Here is a 21956-nt window from a genome sequence, read left to right as displayed (position 1 = left end):
TATGATAAAACTCACAGCAGATGGGGAGAGGACTTCCTCTGTCCTTGATAAAAATAGTCTTTGGCGAAGGAGGAATCGCAATTCCCAGAAACTTAATGCACTGGGCAAAAATGGGCCCGCTGGGGAGAACTTGCTCCAGACTTGCTCATGGGCTCCCAGAGGGCAGGAGTGTGGTACCATCTCTGACAAGCAAAATGCTGAGAGGAGAGAAGCTTATGTGGGACGTGGGAGAGGAATATTACATAGAAATCATTTGTCACTGACAGTGGATTAATTTCTCTGAGAATTTTGGAAATTAGTCTTGGATATTTGGGGCTAAAGGCTAACTAAGTGGTGTCTGGGTCTGGCGTCCTCTTTGGAAATCGAGACTAGCAAAAGGAGGGAAGTGAGTCCTTGAGGTTACATACAATTCTGATGTTAAAATGGGCATATTTTATACATTGTGAGAGAGGTAGATTTTTGTCCTGCTTTGCAGTTCCCCTTGAAAGAAAATAAATTACACTTTCTTTGAGTTCTGATTATTTATTTGCAAAACAGAGCAATTATGTTCTCCTTCCTGATATTTTATTATCCTGAAATTAGTCCAGAGACATGTATGTGGGAGGACTTGATGGGAAAACCCATAAAGAGGCAGTGTGGATGAGGGAGCTGGTGCTGCTCATGCTGGCCCTATAGTGTTTACAGCAAGCACAATATAGTCTGTTCTGGAGGTGTAGGGTGACTGTATACTGCTGTACATTTTCTGACTCTCTTTTCGAATTAGTTGATGATGTTTAATAATGAATATGCTTCCTCCTGTGGTAACAGTTTGGTACCCCTACAACAGGTAGTGGTCCTCACAATGTATGTGATCCCTGATTTCTAATGTGACAGAGGGAGAAAAAACTTGTCCTAGTTTCCTCTGCATGGGTTGTATTTTGACAGGTAAAATGATGTAACAGCAGAAATCTAATTCTGACAAGTTTTGTCTGGGGGATAATGCATACCAGACTGATTTTTTTTATTAAACAGAATAACTTAAATGAACTTACTGTTGTTGTGTCAGAGGAGAAAGCCATCTCATGTTAATTAGTAAAGACTCGCCTCTGAGTCCAGAATGTGTTTGCTTGTTGCTTCTTTCTACTTAAAAAAGGATTGTAGTAATTCTGCTGGTTTGGACCATGGGGAATGAAAAAATTCCAAATATGAACTGCAGTCCTCACTGGTTACCATAGAAATCTAAATAAGGAATGCTCTGCAAATAGTGTACATATAGCACTTCGACAGCTCTCACTTTCTTAAAAAGACATGCCGTTGTTCAGATTTCTGTAGTAACTGATCAGTAAGGGCTACTGCACACATTCTGAATAAAATTGATGTATAAAAGCTGTATTTACACTATTTGCAAAGTATTCTCAGAATCAGAGAACTTTTTAATTACTGATTTTTTGTATCAATATGTTGTTGAGACTGGCCATGGTAAACGAGACCAGAAGAAGCTGCTTTGCATTCATTGTGAGAGCTGCAAAATGCTCAAGATTTTATGGATTATGAATGAGTCACCTACAGAATGTTCCTATTATTCCAGCGAGAAATGTAACCTGGTGACATGCAGAGCAGCCAGCTTAAAGCTGCAGCTAGAAATTGGGGAAGCAACAAGGTGTCTCATTCTCTTTCCAGCTTTCTCACTCAACTCATTGCATAGCCCAAAAGTGGGGAATGAAGGCGAGGTGGCTTTTTGGTTGTCTTTGGCTTCTGCAAGTGGCATCTTTTTAGGAGCTGAGAGTTGTTGCAGGGTAAAGCTGCTTCAGGTTTCTTCCACCATCTTATGCATTTCTAATATGTGGGACCTGAGGGTGTTTTCAGAACTTCTCATTATTTTCAAAGTAAATATTGAGACTTATTGTTGGTTTTGTCAGTTTTTATCTGTTTTCATTTATCACGTATAATGTAAATTACTTTCACATTCCATTGATTTTTTTGATTTTTTTTTTTTCCTCGGGCTGCCCAGCAGAAAGAGAGCTAAGCACATAAGACCTTTAAATGTGTTTCCATATGGTGTTGTTTTGGGCTTGGAACAGGAATAAAAATGTTTTGCATTTTTACAAAGTAGAGAATTTTTCTTCTTTCCTTTTTTTCCTTTCTGATAATTAAAAACAGAATCAAAAAAGCGAAATGGAAATTTATAGATTTCCAGGGCCAGGTCACTGAGCTGGCCCTTATATCAGCATGCAGCTGAGGGAAACCAAAATCTGCACCATGTGATGGGTATGCAGATTGGGAGGTTTTATGGGCAAATCAGAGCTTCTGTGACTTCCCAACAGCTCTCTGTGCAATGTAGCTGTACTCCTGAGAGGCTGTGCTCTTGCAAGTTTCTAAGTAAGCTCTACTAGTCATCTGTAATTCAACCAAATACAGTTCGCACGCCTACATCTCGTTCAGGTGTTGGACTGGATCATTCTGTGCACTGCTTCTTTGGGTGCTGGTATTCCAATAGCTACTTAACATCCTGGTGCAAGTTTGGAGAAAACCAGGCAGCACTCAGGGATGGGGAGGTTAATGCCACTTCCTTGAATTTTTCTTTTTTTTTTTTCCCCTTTCTTTTTTTTTTCCCCCTTTCTCACCACTCCCACTTTGCCCCAGCAGTTGTGGCTGCGTGAGGTGGCTGGCACTTCTGTCTGAGTGGGTGCTGAGGCTTTTTCACCTCTTGATTTTGCTTCACTTGTCCAGAAAACACAGACACCTTCTTAATGAATTGGATGATTCTCCACAAGGCCAGTGTTTGGAGTTCAACTCTTCCTTCTCAGTAACTGCCATTGTTTGGTGAGGTTGGTGCTGGTCTGTTGCCATCCTTCAACTCTGTGCTCTGTGTGCAGCAGAAATGACCATGGAAGGTGCTTCACCTTTGTGTCACTCTAAGCTGCTCTGGCCAATGTGCTCGCTTTGAGGTGCCTCCATAGGGAAATCACATCTCATCCCATAGAGGATTGGTGCCTGAATGTACCTCTGAAAGTGAGAAGAATAATATAAGTATTGTTCATTGTGGCTGAGACCATTTGTTTTTGAGGTCAAGAGTATCTGGGGGACATATTTATTATTTAATGGGTATTTCATAATGTTTTGAGTATGTTTTCTTGATGTCCTGCCAAAAGAGAAATAGTTGTTTCAGTAGCAATTTTACGAAACCTTTGTGATAAGAAACTGATCTGAACTCAAAGTGATTTTTTTGATGGATCTGCAATTTTATTCTTCTTTTTTTCCCCCATGTCCCACTTCCTAAAAACCCTATTCAGCAATTCTGGAGACTATTGACCGTGGTTTTAGATGCTTGCAAAAATAGTAGGTGGTGAAATTTTAGCTAAGCAATTCTTTCCTTAGATTTGTGCTAATATGGTGTTGCTTTTCTTTTCCTCCAGTAACTCATCAAAATTGAAAGCAGTTCTCTCTAAGGCATTTAGGTACAACACTGCCAAATAATTATAGTTTAATGCCCAGATATAATATGTAGTTTGAAATACACTTAAATGCATTTGAAACTGCAGCTGCAGATGAATAGTATACTTTCTTGACTTCTGGTTTATACATGGTGTTTGACAACTTACAGCTTTATCTCTTTTTTGTTCTGTTCTCACAATAAGTAATTTTCTAATTTAATATTTATTTAATATACCTCACTCCCACTTCCCTGCACTTGTTTCTTCAACAGTTACCAAAATTCAAACATTTTTAGGTTAAGGGCTCTGCTGTGTTCCTCTCTTCAAGGGAACAGAGATTCACAGAACAGCACAGAACTAATAAACCAGAGGTTGGAAAAGAAGGGGAAAATTTTAAAAGTCCCCAGCTTCTGACTTCAGTGAGGGCAGGGAGGTCAGTGTGATACCTACGTGCAGTACTCATGAGCCATGTCCAGGTACACAGGACATGCCGTAGCACGGTGATGAATGAGGAGGTGGAGTTGTGCTGCTCACAGAGGAACAATACTGCTTTTTTTCTGTATTCTTTTATTTTTTAATTGCCACGACTTGGAGTGTAAAGTGAAGTCACCCAACTTTGCAGCCTTGTAGATGCGTGTAATCCACTCCATTTTGACTGCTGCAGAACTAAGAACTTCATCTGTATGCGTATACTGGGACAGGAGTTCTCACAAATTGAAGGGCATCCTTTCAGCCAAATGGATTTGAGTAAAATGAAAACTAGTATTACAGCTAAGCCACTGAGTTACTGCATGAAGAGGCCATCTTTATTCTTTTTGTTTTTCCCCCTCACACATGTTGTGTGATGTGGCCCTGCCCCCTTGTTTCAGTTCTGTGGCTATTCATCTCCATTCAGCACTTCATAGAAGGTAAAAATTCAGCTTTCTACTCTTGAATCCTTAGTCCCTTGATGTGTATCACTGTTGCTGTTGTTTCTGATCTGCGCCTCAGTCGGATGTTGCTTGTTTTATGCCTGTGTTGCGGATGTGAATTCCCAGAGGTGTTAGCTCTCTGAGTTTCCTTTAAGGTGTTATGAGGAGGTGGCTGACCTCTACTGCATGCTCACAAGAGAAATTGCCTCTTAACACTACAGAAGCTCCATCAGCAGAGGTACTGAGCCTTTTTTACTCACCCTCTTTATTTTCCTCTGACAATGTACATATAAAGTAATTATCCTGTTGATTATGTGGTGGAATTTCCTGATTCATTTTAAATTGCAGCAGTTCTGTGCCACTGCCAGTTTAAGGACCTTTGACACTAGTTTGGCCTTGAGTTTTGTAGACATCAGGTGTACAACACCGTCGTAATCTGTCAGAAAAGAAAATGCTGCAAAGCATGAATGGACTTTGAGAATAAATGTTTCTTATACTTCCCTAGCATAAGCATTGGGAGTATAAAGCTTTTGTGCTATGGAAGACTGCTGCAGTGGTGTCAGGTTTAAATCAGTCACTGGGTTGACAGCTCATCTGACAGTCCTGGCAGTGGGGTGCACTGCAGCAGCAGCATCTCTATGGAGAGCCAAGGTGTGCATGAGCTCAGCTCTCTCCCTTTCACCATGAAAATTTATCCTTTCACAGAACTTTGTATCACTGTTAGATGCTTTTGAAAAACCTCTACAAGTAGATGCCTGTTGATAATGTTATTTAGCCATTGTAGGTATTATCCTGTAAGGATCTGGTTATATCCTGTAAGACACTGAGCATCCTCTCCTGCAACTTGCTAAGGGAAAAGTGTGATTCAAGATGCCTTAACAATTGATTGGTTTTGAGCTGTTTTTACTGTCTCTTGATCTAAACCAAGAAGTTGGCTTAATTTGCTGCATGTTCACTCACCGCTTAACCATCGTGTAGTAAAATGAGTGAGGATTAAACCTGCCCTGTTTTGAGATGTCTTGCTGAGGGAAATTGCTTTTGTGGATTGCAGTGTTGACCACCAGTGAGCTGGTGCAGTAATTACTTGAAAGGCTATCTCTGTTAGGAAAGTGGTTGCTCCTTACATGGTCCAGTCACTGGCTCAGATATATACATTATCATACTTTGTGAATTGTTCAGTTTCAGGTTTGTTGTTCACAGCTACATTCCACCAAACAGAGCAACTAAATGGATTGCTTTAGAAAAAAATGCAATGGGGTCAGGACCATTTATAGACTCTCAGGTTTTCTGTGGGATTTATCCTAATATTAGCTTTGTGCTTCACTCAAATGAGGGTATTTATTACTTGTTTATTCTTATGCCTTGGAATGTTAAACTGATACGGTACATTTGCCTTGTTATTAGCTAGCATCAATTGCTGCTTCATTTATCACTTAAAACAAGCAATCTTTATACAGCTGCCTTTTTTTTCTTTTGTTATTACCTTTGCCTGAAATGAAGGAAATAGTAAGAGGACAAAATAACACTGTAGCTTAGATTTGTTGATGATAGTGTATACTTGCATATTATTTTTTGTCAGTGGCTGTGGATATTGTTTGCAGACTTTCAGCAAAACTTTACTGTCCTGGAAATTAGGAGTTGAGAAGATTACAAAATGCGTGATTCTAGGCAGCAGGCTGCTTTGCAGCAGCAGGTGACAGTAGGCTCTTCACTCAGTTTGCCTGCCTCATGTGAGTAGGTTTGGCTGAATTCCTGAAGATCCATCTTATCTTGCAGGGGCTTTGGCGTATGAATAGTTAGTCTTTAGTCTCCTCTGACTGTTGAGATATTTGTTTTTGTGAGTAATAGGTGACTTTGGTTTTGTTTGTGTCTTTTCATGCCTCATTTACTGGTTTATATTGTTCCTGGTTTGGAAACTGTGGAGAGGAGAACTCCTCCCACTCAGTGTGTTTTATGCACGGGATATACCTCAGTGGAGGGTGTCTAAGTGTCAAAACAAGTTACTAACACATTTGTAAAAGGTGTTACAGGTTCTGTCTTCCAGATTGTTTTAACACACCTGTCAAGAAGCCACAGGTAATATATGTGATGGCTGTGGTTTTAAATAGGTTTGTAAACCATCCTGATATGAGCTGAAAGAATTTTTAGAATGCCCTGCTCATTGTCAGTAGTAACATAAAATCCTTGATCTTCTGTGCTGTTACTCTCTTTTTAGCCTCAGCTATGATTTTTCACTAGTTTAATATTTAAAGAAATCTTGTGACACTGGTTCAACAGATGCATAAGAAAATAAATACAGATGCCTGTATTAGGTAAGTTGTAGCTAACTGATACAGCTGTATGGTTGCAAGTATTTACCTTTTGCAGTACTTCAGAGGGCAATTCAGCCTACAGAAGTCTGAGGTTTATTGGCATTTCAGGTGTGCTCTCTTACTGTTCAAATAAAGGAAATGTAATCCTTGCTGAACCTCATCTCTGAACAAGAGATAGAGTCTTGAGAAACAGGTTTTAAGTGCAAAAGAAGAATCTGATCTTTTAGCACTATCAGGTGAAATAAAATCACTTTTTTAAAACCTCTATAGTATCTGTCTTTTTTCCAACTGTAATCACTGTTCTTATGTTTCATTTCCTCCAGTAATCACTGTCACTTTTTTTCTTTTTGCATAAAACTTGACTGCCACCTTTGCGCTGAACAGGGCCCTATTGTATCTATGAACCGGTGAATAAGCTACGTTCTGTGTCATGGGGAAGGTCTGTAGTGAAAAGATGTGTGTGATTTCTTTAGATTCAGTTCCTAGCTGTTATTTTATTTAGTAAAATTTAGAAACAGCTTTGCTGATGTAATAGACAAATCGGAAGAAAAGTATTCTAAACAGTTATTTATTTTTAGGAATTGAATTTTTTGTAAATATGCAAAGGCAGTATGGTATTTTAAATTTTTTATGGTACTTGTATTTTCATCAGACAAAGACAAGCTTTGACTAAGTTAGGTTAAATTATACCATTGGTCTTGTTTTGTGCGTCTGAAAATTGACATTAATTGCAAAGCAGCAGTACTACTTTTAAAATGAAAAATGGTAAACAGATTTTTAGATACTATTTAAAACCAAACCTCTCCTCACAGCTGGAAAAAATGCAGCATGTTTGGAAAGGGCAGACTGCTATGCTGTATATTTGTATTTACAGGGAAATGCCCTTTGTTTAATAATAAAGTTATAAAACAGTTGGCTAGACTGTCCGCAGTCTGAGTATAGTTTGGCTCCTCACTTGTTGGATGGCGCGGGAGTTCAGAAAGGGCAGGAGAAGGCGAGCGTGGTACTGGCTGCAGCCTGGACTGCTGGGGAGACCTGGCAGCATCTCAGGCCTGTGTGCCTGTGTTGGGTTTTCATGGCAAGGTTTTGGTAGTGAGGGGCTACAGGGTTGGCTTCTATGAGAAACTGCCAGAAGCTTCCACCGTGTCTGACAGAGCCAATGCCAGCTGGCTCCAGGGCTGACCTGCTGCTGGCCACGGTTGAGCCCATCAGACATGGTGCTAGTGCCTTGGGGAAAACAGGTTTAAAGGTGTAAAAAGTTCTGTGCAACACCAATAGCAGTCAGAAGAGAGGAGTGAGAGTATGTGAAACAGCCCTGCAGACACCAAGGTCAGTGAAGAAGGAGGGGGAGAAGGTGCTCCAGGTGCTGGAGCAGAGGTTACCACCACCAGCCCATGGTGCAGCCCATGGTGAGGCAGGCTGTCTACCTGCAGGCCATGGAGGTCCACGGGAGAGCAGAGATCCATTTTCAGCCTGTGGAGGAGGTTGTGCCAGAGCAGGTGAATGCCATGGAGTCAGGAAGAAGGGAGGGATTGGGGAAAGATGTTTAATGATTTGATTTTATTTCTCAGTATCCTATTCTGGTTTGATTTGCAATAAATTAATTTCCCCAAATGGAGATTGTTTTACCTGTGATGGTAATTGGTGAGTAACCTCTCCCTGTCCTTATCTGTCCAGTTGAGGAGGACAGTGATAGAGCAGCTTTGGTGTGCACCTGGTGTCCAGCCAATGTCAGCCTCCCCATAGTGACCTGGCTTGGAAAAAATATGCTAATGTGAAGGAAAAGATGATTGTCATCTTCTTTAAAAGTTATGCCTTCAGAAGTCTTTTTGTTCATTTTAATGTCAGCATTGGTCTGTCTCAAAATTAGTGAAGTGAGGAGATGGTTTGGGGTAATTTTTTATTACCTAATAGCCTCTCCTTTTTTGAGAAGCATAAGTAATTACAAATAAGACATCAGAACATATGCTGAAACTAGGACAATGGCAGAACTGAAATAACTTAGACGTATTCTTTACCAAGAGGGAAATGGATGTGACCCTGGCAAGAAAATGCTGTCTCTGGTCTGGGAGGGTTGGTGTCTGTCATACCTGAGACAGGCTAAATGTGCCAGGTGACTTGGGTGACTTTTATTTCCTCTCTTGGGATCTGTTTTATTTAAGCCATCATAATAGAAATCTTTACTTGGCTTACGTAAAGCATAGTCATTTCCTTTCTTGGTTGTCAGGATTCACAGAATTAGTGCAGTTACAGATTTTTTGGGGCTTTACAGGATTTTTGAAAGCCTTCTTGTGAAAAAGGTGGCAACTGTGTGTGGGTTTTTAACTGTTCTCTGCCTTATAAAGAAGTGGGAAGAGAAACTGCTGCTGCTTTTTGGTCTGTTAACGCTCTGGAAGTGCCTCATAAGGTTGTGTGTCCAGTCTTTGTTAGGTGTGAGGTAAACGAGCCCTTTCTGAGCTAATGCAGCACTATAGTCAGATAACTTCGTCTCGCCGTAATTTAGCTACCCCACGCTGTTAGGTTTGGAAACTCTGTTTTTACTGACTGTACCAGCCACCTTAAAACTGTGTTAAATTTTAAACATAATTCTTCATATGCCTGTACATTAACCACTGAAGAAGGATCTAGTTTGTAATCTAACGATCTGCTCCCAGTCAGTGACCCCTGCAGTCTGAATTTTGCATACAGGTATCCCTAATCGAGACTTTTATCTTCTAGAGCAGTATTTATTCTGCACTGGTGCAGCCTCACCTTGAATATTGTGTGCAGTTTTGGGCACCACGATACAAGAAAGAGATTAAGCTCTTAGAGAGTGTCCAAAGGAGGGCAACAAAGATGGTGAAGGGCCTTGAGGGGAAGCCGTATGAGGAGCAACTGAGGTCACTTGGTGTGTTCAGTCTGGAGGAGACTGAGGGGAGACCTCACTGCAGTTACAACTCCCTTGTGAGGGGAAGAGGAGGGGCAGGCACTGATCTCTTCTCTATGGTGATCAGTGACAGGACCTGAGGGAATGGCCTGAAGTTGTGTCCGGGGAGGTTTAGGTTGGATATTAGAAAAAGGTTTTTCCCCCAGAGGCTGGTTGGTTGCTGGAACAGGCTCCCCAGGGAAGTGGTCACAGCACCAAGCCTGACAGAGTTCAAAAAGCGTTTGAACAATGCATTTGGGCGCATGATTTGACTCTTTGAGATGGTCCTGTGCAGGGCTAGGAGTTGGACTTGGTGATCCTTGTGGGTCTCTTCCAACTCAGCATGCTCTGTGATTTTGTTGAGTATGGTGAGCTTTTCAAAGTAGTTCCTGCTGCTTTGATACAGTGATCTTGCAAAAAGGTGAGCAGCAAGATCTGTCTCTTAAGAATACTTGCTGAATGGCAATAACTGGATTTTTTTATAATCCTGTTTGTTAAGGTTTAAACACATAGGAGCTTACCTGTGCTGTACTATACTAGTTATGGATTTATTTTATTTTTTTTTTTCTAACTAGAAATAGTTTTTATTTTTTTATTTCTTTTAGCAGACTATCTTTAAGCTAGTTCACAAGCTGCTTGTTAGAAGTACAGACAGGAACAGGATACATTGGAAGGATGCTTGGTAATAAATATCCCAGGAGATAAGATGGCAGATGACGAATGGCACAAATGCACTGAAAATGTTAAGGTATCCTCTCAAATCAGATTTTTAAACATATACCTGTCTTGGCATATTCTATGGAAGGTATGTGGTGGTTTTTAAAAACATTATTTATTTGTACATTGATTTCTCTAAAGACTTTATAAAGACCTTGCCAAATGTATATGTAATTCAAAAGAAATATAAAAAACCACTGGTTTTAATTATGAAACCAGAGTGCAGAATCCTAGCCCTGCTGATTTCATTGGGAACAGTTTTTGTCTGCTAATTACTGCTATGAACAAAGTTTTCCCCTCAGTTACACCAAAGCATTCTCCATTGATTTAAGATTATGCTTAAATTATTGTGACTGAAAGTGCCTTTGCCTGTGGCACTGTCTGTCTCCCTTAGGAAGGGATGCAGAACACTTCCCTGGTTTCTCTTATGTTTTCTAAACTTCAGCTACCTTTAAACTAGTGTTGGTGGTTTTTCAAGCTTTATTTTTATTCCAGTACCATTACAACTATTGCATAAACTGTTCGATTTGCAGGAACACTGGCATCTCTGTCACGTAAATGTTTCTCTGACCAGGTATCCAGTGTATAGAGACTTGCATGATGTTTCTCATAAGTGAAACCCCATGGTTTCTTGTTGTGCTCCACCTTCTGTATCTGCTGAAGCTCCCAGGGCTGCTGGGTATTGCCCAACCTGGCTGATGTTTCTGACAAATGGCATCTCTTTAAAAATGCCTACTACTATGGGTAGCGAATGCCAGAAACTTCTAGATCCTTGGAGGGGGCTTTTGCATGACTGATGTTGGGGTCATGCTTTGCTTTCTTTCCCAGGTGGTAAGGAGCAGGCAGGGCTGTCTCTATGTCAGCTACTTCATCCTCCTGGACCTTAGGAGGAGGAGGATGATCTATTTGTCTGTGCTGAAATTAGATCAGGATGAGTGTATTTCTGTAAGCTTCCTATATGACCCCAATTAATTTTTTTTTTCATCCTATTTTTAAACAATACTGAAAAAACAGTGGGCAGGGAAGAGCTGAGCACACTGGTGAGGTTACAGAGTCATTAGTGCTGGCAGTGCTCCTGGCCTGTTGCACATGCCAGATGTGACATCTTTCAATGAAGTTTAAAGGCATGATGAAAGATTACGGGCACGGTTTCACATCACTTTAGACTGCTCCAAAAGAAATGTTTTAAAACCTGTTGCTGCCAGCAGCTGTTAAATGGTGTCAGTCCATCTTTTTCAGGCTATTACAACATGCCTTCTCGTCCCTGGCATCCTTGTGGCATCCTGTCCAAGCTGATTAATTTGAGGACCCAGCTGAAAACTAACCCCTCAAAAAAGATGCATCCCTGAGACTGTGTCTCTGTGATGAGGTGGCTGAGCCAGTCTAAGGCCAACTGCTGCTGAAAGGGACAGTTGGCTTAAAACAGCATAGATGTAAAACTGTACAGTTACTGTCACTCTGCTGGCTGTGGAACAGCAAGTTTGACTTTTACTTTCTGCAGATGAAACTACATAAAATGATTCCTTAAGCTGAGGTAAGCATTGCCTGTTCATACTTGGAGCTTAACCTGTCAAGTCCAGGACCCTATATTCTTATTTAAGTACTGCCTGCGTGAAATTAAAGATTTTTTTATTCCATTTTTTTATTCCATTATTCCATGTTTATGCGTATTTCAAGTTTATACTGAGCTTAATTATAATATTGAATTTCACTGTTGCTTTTGACCACGGGAGTAAGTTCATTTTAAACTGAGTTGGCTGGTCTTGCAGACATTTAAAATGTGTGACTGTGTCCATTCACACCATACTTATACATATGTATATACATGCACACACACATTTATCTCTGACAGAAGTCTTGCAGCTACTGGTTCTTCCTCAGCGGCTGTGAACATAACCAGCTTCCTAGGTGGGTAAACTGGAAACAGTGGGAATTCTTCCTGCCTTTTGTTACTTCAGCTGAAATTGTATATGCTTACTTCTCACAATGCTTCCTAGCAGCTTCTGGCACCATTTAGGATTTGAAGGGTCTGATAGAGAATTTTAATATTTTTGACTTTCAGGTGGTCCCATTTCAGCTGCCCACATTCAGCCATGGTTGGTGGTCAATCGCTGATGGGTAATTTTGTTCCTAGAGCTGTAACTCTGCACGTCAACTCTTAAAAAGTTCCAAGACCTCCTGTGAGGAAAAATACTTTTAAGCTAAAAAAGAGTTTTGAATTTTATTTTTCAGTTGTGGCACAGACCTCCAGTCTAGGCTCAGTGAAATTGGTGGCTAAATTCCCATTGATTTACTCAAGACATCCTCAAGACCTTTCTATCAGTATTCTGTCGGTATTCAGTTTGTTCTATCTATTGCATGCTTTGCTTCTTGTTGTTGAACACCTTTTTTTTATTTTTAATTTCATGATAATTCACATCTTTTGTCACAGTTTAGCCAGAGAGGATCAATTCACAGACAGCTCCAGAACTTCTGTCCAAGCCAGCATTGCTCTTGTGCTTCTAGGCCTTATCAGTATTCATTTTGGAAGCTGTCAAGCCCTACTGTCTCTGTTGAAGAGGTTACATTTTTTTGCTGTACTGATTAACTTAACTGTTTTTAGTAACTTTGACCACTTGTAGCTACTACTGACCCTAGATTCCTGCAGTACCTCCAAGCAAAATACTAAACATAGCTGGCATTCTTGAATTGAGAGTGCTAGGACAAAGCATTGCAGTGGTATCCAGAACAATCTTATGTTTGGGGGAAAAAAAAACTTGCATGTCTTAAAATCAATTTGAGAGCACAGTGTTGAGAGATGAGATCCCTCTCACTGTGGTAATATATGTTGCCCCTTGGTTTCTTACTGATGGGGATCGTTCTGCATGAATTGGAAAAAATTCAATGAAATTCTGTGGAATTAAGGCCTTAGATAAAGCAAAGGTACGGCAGGAAGTTTTAATTCATAGCCAGAAATGACAGGGATGTAAGTGAGCTGGAGTGAGGATATGGTATTACAGTGAATTTTTTTGCTCCTTCTGGAGCACCTGGTAACAACTGCTTGAATTAGTTCTGTTCTGAAATGGTATTTCCTGTGTTTTAATGAAAGTGGTTTAGGAACGTACAGGATATTTTACTGAAGTCTTGGCAATATTGCAGCAACATCTTAGTTTCTGTAGTTTGACTTTTTGGTCTTGACATGAAGTGTAAATATAACCTCTTGGCTGTGCAATTAAGTATGTGTGATGTCCTGCAGGAAAATTTCTTTCCAATTCATGAGGAAATTCATTCAGAAACTTCTTAATTTAATGCAGACGTAGCTGCCTCTTATGTATGTGTGTGAGCTTATTTAAAAAACAAAACCCAAACCCAAACACTTGCTAATAAAAATCTAGGTCTTAAAACCTCAGGAATGGAGACCTTGGAAAGAACATAAATGAACATATTTTGGGTAAAGCAATATAGATGTTGATTAGGCTGCAGTCTTACTGTTGTTCTTTTGTTAAAAAAACACTTTTAAAGTAATCGTTTTCTGAAAGAGCTTCATAATCAGGATTGGATTTTTTTTTATTTAATGAGTAATTGCCACATCAGCCTTTTGAGCATGTATTGTATTTCTTCGTTGTGTAATTATACATGAGTGGAAGTTATTACTGAGAAATGCCTTTTTGTTTTTTGGGTTTTTTTGAAAGTAGAATTGCTGAGTGCAGTCCTATAGCATGCATTTCTTTGGATGTGACGTTTTATCTGCAGTTGTTGGAAAGGATTTTTCAAATTAATTAAGAATATACTTGAATGTTACAGGATAGAATATGGCTAAACTTAGAGGAATAAACTTTTGAAGCCCAGAGGATGGTCAAGGAAAGCTTTGCATAATGTAAGATAAAGACGTAGTTCTGCAGTCAGTCATACTAAGAACAATGGGAAGTCACTGGTGCATGCAGGAAGCAAATGTATGATACAGGAGTTAGATCTCTGACATGTAAGTACCAAATTTCTTGTCATGTGACAACCATCCTTGGTGTTTTTCTCTAGGTAGTGGTTCTCTTGACTCTTCTGTAGACGATGGTTTTGTATCTTTTATCTTCCTAATTTCTCTTCCCTGGAAAGCATATTTTTTCCTGTCATTTCTGGAAGAGTTAATCATCATTTTCTCAGGAGAAACTGCAGGATCTCTTCTACCAGAGGCCTCAAGTTGGTTTAAAAAAAATGATAGTAAAAATACTTAGATTAGACAAGAGATTTTAGCCTCATAGCAGCTTTTATGACACAGTAGGAAAATGTATGCATGTTTTTTGAAGATGATCAAAAAATTAATCTCATTCTTTTCATCAGGTAATTGCACCATTAATAGAATTGAGAAAATACTGCATAACACGAGAACTATAGTCTTTAGTAAAAAAAAAAATTTGATCTTAATATCTTTACTTCCTTAAGAGATCAACCCTAGATAGTGAGTCAGCTTGCCAGCAATGAAGATTAATAAAAGAATATGCTAAGGATTTTTTCTATTAACCACCAGCTGTTCTGACCAAGAAATATTTCAGCTACTTCCTGACCCTCTTTTGTTAAAAACAGACAAACAAAAAAACAAACAAGAAGGCCCCAGACCCCCAACAGTTGTTATATTTGAGGTGATGGAGATAGAACAGGTTTGATAGCTACTTCTCATAGTGGTTCTGCCTTAATACTGCTAAGCACATATGTGATGGTCTGTTCCAAACCTGTCGTAGGCTTGCATAAGATCCTTTAGTGTGGACAAAAAATACCCTGTAATATTTTTTTAACTTCATCCCACCCCAAACCAGAGTGGCAGAGGGGCTTGTAAGGTAGAGAAGATGATCCCTTTTTACAGGTAAGCACCTGTAGGGCAGGTAGTTTTGAATATATTGCCCTGGTGTGCAGAATGAGTATGATTTCTGTTAGTACATGTTGAAGTTAAAGATTCTTCATTGTCTTTGAGCTGGCTCTGAAGCCAAAATTATGAGCGCTTGTAACACCATCATTGAAAATGATTATGACTAAAACTGGAGAGAGACTTGAGCCTGTATTTTTTTCAGTTCAGTCATTTTAAGCATGCAGTCTGAGAGTCTTCCTGGGCATTACTGAATGCAATTTGGTCTCTTGCTGGATAAGTTTTCCTATGTAGATTTTCCTATGTATATGAAAATCATGCAAAAGAAATAGTATGCAACAACTCAGATGTGAGACAAAGACACCTTTCTTATGGCACATTAAATCTGCAGTGTGAGTGGATGCCCAAGCTAAGGCAAAAGCTGCATGAAAGCCAAGCGTGCTGGCAGAGTGGCTGGCGAAGCAGGATGCTGAAAGCAGAGTGCCAGAGAAGCCAAGTTGGCATTGCCGAGTGCCTTGTCCTGGGAGTTGTTTAGCTCCGTGCCTTGCCCTGGCGTGGTGGGTACCAGTGGTGCTCTAAGGTGGAGCGCCTTGTGTGCAGCATAAGCTGTGGAAAGTACTGGAGAATGTCAAGAGGGGTTGTGGAGGATTATACGGTGATAACAGTATTCAGAATAGGAATGAATAACTTAAATGAGTTATTGGGAGAGTTTTTATCTAAGTGATAATGCCTTTTTAAAAAGGAGATGACTTGCAAATTCAGGTTTTCCTTCAGTTTTGCAGTGTATCTGCGTTCATTCAGGCAAGGTTACAAGCTAAGGCTGAGCGTGGCTCCATTTTAATTTATCCTGTTTTAGCTAATGCTTTGTGAAGTTATTGTCTTGATAATGGAAAAGACATATCTTGGGAAGTGTGAACAATGGACTACCTTTTTGGGAAAATTGTCTCTGGTTTGTGGAGCTATTGAGTTGAGCAGATGCTGTAATATTTTAACATCATCTTGTGAGAGGTGTATTGCATTTGTGTTTGTGTCCCTATTTCTTCTGCAACTACTTGTCCTGGTTTGCTGGGTTTGACTTGTTAATGTATGTGCAGAACTGGAGGTGGAAAGGGAGTAACTAAAGAGCATGCTTGTGCCCTGGAGGAGGAAGGATGACTTAAGCTAAAATGCTGCCTCCATATCCCATGGGTATGATATGTGGTAGAGTGACTGGATCTCCTGCATTATTCATTGCCACTGGCTTCTGCTGTGAGGTGGGTGTTTATCACATGAATAGTTGTGCTGTGGGTTGCTGCAGAAAAGGTGTGTGTGACCTGAATGCTCATCACCCACAGGTCTCTAAGTGACAGAAAAAACCTGGTCTAAAGTATGGTATGTCTGCTAAAAAGTCAAATCATTTGAAGATGTTTTTCTCTCCAGGCAGCTTGTGGAGGAGCATCTTTAGTTGCTTCTAACCCTCATGGTTGGTCTCTGTCATATGTATGAGCTTTTAATTCCTTCCTTAAAAGACTATGCCTGTGTGAAAGTAAACTTTATTCCTAAAATATATTTGGAAAATTGTTCAGCTAACCTTGTTGTACCCCATTGTGCTAAAAATAACATTTTTGATAGAAATTCCAGGCTGCTTTCTTTTCAAATATTGATTCAAATTTCTTTGTTTCCACTTTTAAATTTTTTACAATTCTTTTTAATTCAGCTCCTTGAGTGTTTTCAAAGCACACTTGTTTTACTGCTGACGTGCTAATAGCAAATTGTGCATTGGGCTTTTGCAAGCTCCAAAGTTTGGGGCAGGAGGGATGAGCAAACAGAAAATATGACTTGGTTGCCATCCGCTGGGGGGAAGCCATGCTGCAGGGGTACTCAGACTGTGCCTGAAGAATTGCTGTTGAGCGATAACCCCATGTTGATTGTGCTGTGCTTTTGGCATTATAACCTGGAGACTGTCAGCCTCAGGCCAGATGTTTGCTCAGACAGTTTTGTAATAGCAGCAACTTATCTGTTGAGAGTCACTATAGCAGTGATAATGAAAGCTGCAGAGGGGGCATAGACTTAGGGACAGAAGGGGGGGGACACAAGGCTTCATCGTGCTGCTGGGAGGGTGGCCAGTACACTGCAAACTGCCTGCTCTGAAGTGTGGGAGCTGAATTCTGGATGCTTCTAAGCTCTGTCCCTCTTCCGTTGGCTTTTGCACATTGGGTGTATGTGTGCTGAGACCTAGAACCAGAACAGCAGCTGTCTTTCTGGAACAGCTCCTTGCCACAGCCATCTGGTTCACCTGGATTACTCACCAGTGGAAATACCAACTCCCTCAGGCTGTAAGGGTAGGGTACTTCCATAAAGGTTTTTACTGGTAGGATGGTCTGATTTCTGTGTAACCATAGCAGCAGAACACAAATCAAAGTGGGCTTTTTGGGGTGCACATTCTGACAGGACCATATGAGCTGAAGGCAGTGCTGTGCACTGGGAGATGTCAGCCTCTCAGAGGCTGAAGAGGGTGACACTGCTTCAGTGTCACCCAGTGCTTTGGCTTCCTCTGATTTGGTGTCTGTGCAGCACAGTTTGGCAAACAGTAAGACTTGAGAAAAGCAGTGAGTCATGCAGCCAAAGGACCAAAATAACACCGTGGTGTTTGAGAACAGTCACTGGCAATGTGGAGGTCTGCAGTGTTTTGAGTGCAGTGGTGAGGAGGATTGGCTAAAATGAAAATATAGTTTTGGTCCAGAGTGGCATGAAAGTTTCTTAGCCCCATTCCCATGTGCCTGCTTCTGTTCAAAACTTTAAAGGAAGAACAAAATCTATCTTTCAATATCCAGTTTGGATATTTTTAATAAAAAGGATCTCTAAAATGAAGGGGACAGACTTTAGTATCCTTCGTAAATATTGAGATTTTCCCTCCTTGCTGTCTATTCTGCGGTAATCCCCTGGTCAGTCTTCATCGTGGGGAGGCAAAAGACCCATGTTCATGTTTCTTGTTGGCCCAGGAGGACCAGAGGCCTCCACCTATCCTTTCCAGGAAGGTATCCAGAATATGCTTTTTAACCTGGAAGGGGAAGAGTGGGACCCCTCCTGCAAGTAGTGGTAAACCAAATCTCTTCAGTTTTATTACACTTCTTAGAATTCATAAATAAAACAGTGCCATGTGCATTTCAGTGTTTTAGCCACTAATTGTGAAAGAAAGCTTCTTCCTGACCTTCAAAAATTTGGGAAGGTAAAACCATTTAAGCGATGCAATTTTCCTTTTGGCCCTCTAGGGCAGTAAGCGAATTAATGTGTTAGGTGCTTCCTTCTGTGGATTGAGCAGAAACTGCTGCCAAGGAAGGTGAGATGCAGAGAAAGGTAGATGCTAAAAGCATCAGGGAGTTCTTGAGGTGTGACAGCGACCTTCTCCTCCACCCCATCTTTGATGAGAGTCCTCCACGTCTGTCAGGTTGAAGTGCAATTTGTTAATACACTTGGCAGATTTTTCTTTAATTATTATTATTTAAAAAAACCCATAATTTTTTTTGTCATTGTTGGTTTGGTTTGGTTTGTTGGTTTTTTGGCTTTTGTGATTTTTAAAAGCTATTTCCAGACTAAGGCCCTTAGAAACCTTAGAACAAAATGAAACTCTCCTCTCCTTTCAGAAACAGACCCCAGCAGCCTGGATTCTCGGGACTGTTGCATGAGGCTTACTGGGAGGCTGTCTGATGGACTTGAGTTAGAAACTGGTAATGTACTTTCTAGAAGGAAAGAGAAAAAATTATCCCTAAAATAGATGACCACACTGTACTTATTAATTATTGATGTTATGCTGGATAACTTCTTTCTTCTATTATGAAATTGGAGGAAGAGGTGAAATTTTAATGGAGGAGTAGGTAGGATCCAGGGATTCTTATTTAAGAGACATTTTAAGGCAGACCCTGCCAGTCTGATAATGTCAATGCAGCATGTCTGTGTGTGTGCGTTAGAGGAAGCTGCAGTGTGAAAACTCACCAGTGTCATACTGCTATCAGTTCTCATCTTTATATGATGAGTAATGTAGATATGTAATATCCTCAACCTTACACATAAATTTGTAATTGTGCTTCCATTCTAAAATCACAGGAATTGGGAAATCTGTAGTTATTTTTCCAGGAGCAACTGGATTCTTACTGACTTGAATGTTGCTGCTTTTACACCCTTTCACCCTGCTCAACACAGACAGATTTGCAATCTGAAAGCAATGTATAGACATCACTGTAAAGAACACAGGAATCCTCCAGAGTGATAGAATTCTTAAAATTTGTATTCAAATAGATGGGTTTGTTTTCCTATAAAACAAGTATTCAAGGTGAAGAAGTAGAAAACTATCTGTTGCTCTCCCTAGAGAGATGTGCCACCTCTAAGCCAGCCTGGCTGCTCTTTCCTGCAGCCCATCTGAGAAGCAGTTGCCCAATGGGAAAGGGGGGAAGAGTTGGTGAATATTTTTGGGGTTTGTGTCAGTTTTTAAGTGGATTTAAATCAGAGTATCTCAGTTTAAGTCAACAGAAGCATCTGAGAATCTTGCTGGTGCAAGACTTTTTCTTATTTAGAGACAAGAACAAAAATGCAATGTCATTGCTGAGCAACCCACCTATATAGTGTGTGTGCTTCAGGAAAAAGAGTTACTGAAGTATAAAACCTATTTTAGTACTGAATTACTTCAGCTGAAATTCGGTGATTAGGAACCTGCCTCTTTCATATTTAGTCTAAATTTTAAAGTTCCTTACCAAGAGCAAGGTGGTTGGACAGGAGAGCAATCAAACCAGCTAACCTTCTTAGCTGTTGTCAGGAAGCCACAGGCTACCAGCAGAGGGGGGAAAAAGCTGCAGTGATTCCTAACTTGGTAAATTCCTGCTAAACTTCAAGAAGGTAGATTTGGTCTGAGTTCAGATGTAACAAATCTGCAAGGAGTCTCTCTTGGGTAGAGTCTGTTTTGGGAGATATACAAAAGTATGTTTTGTTCTAGCATCTTATAAGTTGGGAATAACTCCCAGTTTTTTTCTTTGCTTACTGGTGTTTGGTTTTATTATTGTAAGTGAAATTCTGTAATGTGCTCAAGATCAGATTGCACACAGGCACCTGTGAGATGACTTGTTTCTAAAGCTAGCTGAGAACTGAATTGCAGATCTGTGTCCCACAGAAATCCAAGTACCCAGAAATATCTAATCTCACTTCAAGGATATGTAGCTATAGCCCCATTTTTGCAAAAGGAGGAAATAGGGACTACTTAGTTTTTTAAACTTGCACCCGTTATTACCTCAACCAGCCAGTTGTTTATTTTATTAATGGTAACAGTATGTTCCTACTGTGTCATCTGTGGGCGTTGCATTTGCTGATTCCTTCTCTAAGAAGGGTATCGATGCCTGCATGATATCTGCCTTCCAATTTACAGCTTTTAATAAAGTCCTAAATGAATTATTCCGGCTTGCATAGGCCTGGGAGACTGAGCTGGCTACTTTGTTGGTTGTCTGAGCTTTTCTTGAAATATGAAGATTTATAAACAGGAAGAAAAAAAATTTCTCTCTTTGTTCTGAAGTTGTTTTTAAGTCTGCCGATTTTCAAGGCAGGCAACATGGTAAAAATGTGGGTGGAGAAGTGGACATTTTCAGCACCATGCAGATGAAGGGAAAGACAGGGTGGGGGATTCTCAACTGGGAAATAGAAAATGTTGGGTGTGTGGCAGCACAGTTTCAGGAATTTGTGCTATTAGTGTTAATATCACTTTTGGTCAGAGGTCAGATTTCTGTTGTTGAAACTTTGTTTTGCAATTTTCTGTTTGCTGTTTTGTTGAAGAGGCTGTTTTTCCAACCTTTGAGACCTTTACTTTGTATTTCAGGTTTTCCTCTGATCTCAGAACTGATGACTGACCCTGTCTTAGTTTGGATCATAAAACTGTTTTCTTTCAGACGTAAAAAGCTTTTTAAGTTGTTGCCTAATTTTTTTATTGAATTGATTACTGTTTCTGTTTCAGTTACTCTAGGCTTGATTTAGAACAAATTACATTTTATATATAGAATGAAAAGGATTAATTATAAAAATGGCTATGCCAACACAGACAGATGCATCTGTTTGATTATGTTGGGAAGAAACCCCTTAAAATTATTTGGAGTGCTAGCATGTATGTTCAGTCTGTAGAGAAGTTTCAGGTCTCAGCATTTAACCCAGAAAGTTTTGTTTATTTGAAACCCATGAATCGCAAGCATCAGGAACTTGCTAGTTGCTTGGCTTTCCTGGTATGAAGATGTTAACAACATGTTTTCTTTCTCTTCTCCTTTTTTTTCCTCTCTCTTGAATACTGAAATCTGATAATCTGATACAAAAATCCACAAATGTGCCTGCTAAATTAAGTTAGAATATTAGTTTAGTGAACATTGGTCTGTTTTCTTCCTACCTCCTTGAATACCTTTTTTTTTAAAGTGCAATTTTATTATTAATAATAAAGTGAGTATATTTTCTTGATTTCTTAAATATTTTAAAATTACTTTTCATCTGGCTTATAAAAAGGTCTAATTTCAAGTTTACAAATGACAAATATGTTTTTTAGCAAGAATGTTTTTAGCTCTCTTAATCTGTCTCAATACTTTCTAGGATTTATAGTTCTTGGATTTCTGTTAGAACAAAGGAATAAATCTCTGTTTAAAATGGAATCTAATTTGACTTGATTTAGTCAGGCTTTTGCTTTAACAAAATAAAAAAAAATATTATTGAAGCTCTACAGCAGATGAGATTTGTATCTTTGGTCTTTCATAGTTATTTTCTCCATATGGGGGAACAAATATAAAGTTGAATAATACCCTGAATCCTAGAGCACAGTTTGACTGACAGACCTGGTGCAGCTGATGGAGCGTTTTTTGATGGGGGTAT

The 21956-nt window shown here is 39.8% G+C and overlaps 1 protein-coding gene across 1 annotated transcript in view; it reads left to right on the top strand.

The window, feature by feature from the left end:
• Positions 1 to 21956, top strand: part of APBB2 (amyloid beta precursor protein binding family B member 2) — a 164725-nt gene that overhangs the window by 22744 nt on the left and 120025 nt on the right. The gene's annotated exons all lie outside the window — the stretch shown is intronic.

This window comes from Manacus vitellinus, unplaced genomic scaffold (assembly GCF_001715985.3).
Source record: "Manacus vitellinus isolate BGI_N305 unplaced genomic scaffold, ASM171598v3 scaffold_0_pilon, whole genome shotgun sequence".
Lineage (NCBI taxonomy): Eukaryota > Metazoa > Chordata > Aves > Passeriformes > Pipridae > Manacus > Manacus vitellinus.
Note: the sequence above shows the minus strand (reverse complement) of the source record. Positions and strands in the feature narration are given on the sequence as shown.